Source organism: Penaeus japonicus, unplaced genomic scaffold (assembly GCF_977035675.1).
Source record: "Penaeus japonicus unplaced genomic scaffold, GWHDUDI00000001_assembly GWHDUDI00000028, whole genome shotgun sequence".
In the NCBI taxonomy this organism is placed as follows: domain Eukaryota; kingdom Metazoa; phylum Arthropoda; class Malacostraca; order Decapoda; family Penaeidae; genus Penaeus; species Penaeus japonicus.
In genome coordinates, this window is record NW_028234430.1 from 16,945,067 (window position 1) to 16,947,566 (window position 2,500).

The following is a 2,500-nucleotide window of genomic DNA, read 5'->3' on the forward strand; positions in this document are numbered from 1 at the left end:
AGAGAGAGAGAGAGAGAGAGAGAGAGAGAGAGAGAGAGAGAGAGAGAGAGAGAGAAAGAGAAAGGAGAAAGGAGAAAGGAGAAAGGAGAAAGAGAAAGAAAGAGAGAGAGAAAATGAGAGAGGATACAGAGATAGACATATTTATAGAGTCTATCCGTAACAAGTATGTGAATTTCAGATCTCAGCACTTATAATCAACTCCACATGAAAAGGTTCCGTTACTTGCCACTTGCGTTGTAAGTGGGTCTCCGAATTACAATGCATCGGATCAAAATTGATGCTGATCAGAGCCATGGAGTGATATATAATGTGGCAAGAGCAATGGACCTCAGCATATTCCATGTGACAGACGGGTGGAAACGCACTCGGGAAGCAGCATGAGACTGGTAGATCGAAGACTGTTGATTACCTCTTGTCACTCTGAGGGCAGCGGTTGTCGTCTCATTTGACGTCAGGGATTTGATTTCTTTCTCTCCAAGTCGTTATTTGAATTTTTCTTTTGATAGATCTTCATAATTATCTTTAGGAGTAAATAGTTGAATAGATAGATAAATAGATGGATAGATATTTATAAACATATAAACATACAGTATATATATATGTTCCTTGATTACTACCCCTCGGGCAGTAATCAAGGAACGGCCTGACGGGAACAGGCACGGGAACTTCTATCCGAAATCACCGGACCCACTGGGGTGTCGGGACGAGCTTAATAGGAAGAAATGTCTTGCCAGGACAGGATCCAAGTGCCGTGCTCACACAGGGGTTCGTGTCTCAACTCAATGACTTTCGCATAATTTGCAATCATGTTGCGCGCTGCCAGCAATCAACAATGATGCAACATTGATATATACAAATAAGTCAAGCTTTGTTTTTTTCCATTTCGACACTTGGTGAGTTTTCATATAATCTCTGTCAATCTATTTATCTATACGAGTGTGTAAGCGTGTATGAGTATATGTATGTATTTTTTTGCATGTACACCTATTTTTTTTTATAAGCATATGCACTTACACGTATGAGGCGATCATACCGCACCGCGTTCCAGCTCATTAGATCTGAGAGTATAGGTGAGATCACCACATATGTATTAATGCATGACTAACTACTTTTATCGTCAGTCATTCAAAACAATGAAAACGCGTCACTCAATCTGTATATTATAATTACCATAAAGATTGATATATAGATCAAGATGGTATTGACTAGTATGATGCACTTTATGATATCAGCAATGTATGTATGAATATATCTTTTGGTATCAATGTTATCAATAGTGATAGTAGTATTAATTATGATAAGACGATTATCAGCACCATAATGATAATGAAGTTGACAATTGATAAAGACAATTGGAAAATAATGCTTATTACTTTTTTTTTACCAATAAAACTGACATTAATGAGTCATACCGTACATTGTCTCTCTTCCCTCTCAACTCTCTCCCTTGTCCTTTGTCTCTTTCTATCATAATTGCTGTCCTCTCACTCGCTCTCCTCCGCGTCGGTTTTCACACTCCTCTCGTGTTCTTCTCTTGTTTCTCCTGAATCTCCCTCTTTCTCCTCTCAATAATGATATTGATAATGATAAAAATGAAGATGGTACTAACAATGTTATCATCATAACAGAATAGTCTTGATAACGAGGAAACTGATAATGATAACGCAAGATATAACGATAACTGCGTTAGACTACAGTAACCAATAGTCTCAAACAAGAAATAATATGAAATAATGATAACCAGTAAAATAGCAACCATAAACACAACAATAACTATAATGATAACCATCTTCCTGACAGCACTTGAAACGAAGGTGATAGAAAGAACATGAACGCCGCCCACAGCAGGAACAATCAGCGTATGTGTTTGCGTTCCATCCACTGTTTGGTGAGATGAAGCTTCTTTCGAGAACAATCGATTGTTATCTGGTAATCGATCCTGGACGCCGAGATTAAAGCTTCCATTCGCCGCTCCACATTACCGTTGTATAAATAGGATGTGTTGATATGAATAGATTCTAGTCTAATAGCTTCAGACGTCCAACATCTCCAGCATCTCCAGCTCCTCCCCCTCCCCTCGCCTCCCCCCCCCCTTGAATCGTAAATTGGGGCAGGATCCACAAGTGCCTTAATGCGACCTAAATTAACATAATGATGCTTTGATAGTGTAACGGGGCTTTTGGCAGTCGAATTGTTTACTGTCATTATGTGATGACGAGAGTGAGTGGAGAAGAAAGAAAAAAAATTATATAATTATCATTATCTATTTTTATTCTACGATATGCAGGTTATGCCAAACATGGATAGGAAATGATTGAAGTTGCATCTGCAACACATCACACGTAACTAGAAGTTGTGCAATTAATTTCGTCCTATTATTCTAATTGCCAATTGTACACTGCCATTGTTGGTTTTAAATTGGCGCAAAATAAGACACAAGAATGTTCGACCCGAATAAGAAATGCCTTGTATCAGAAAGAGGAGTGTTATATAATTGTTT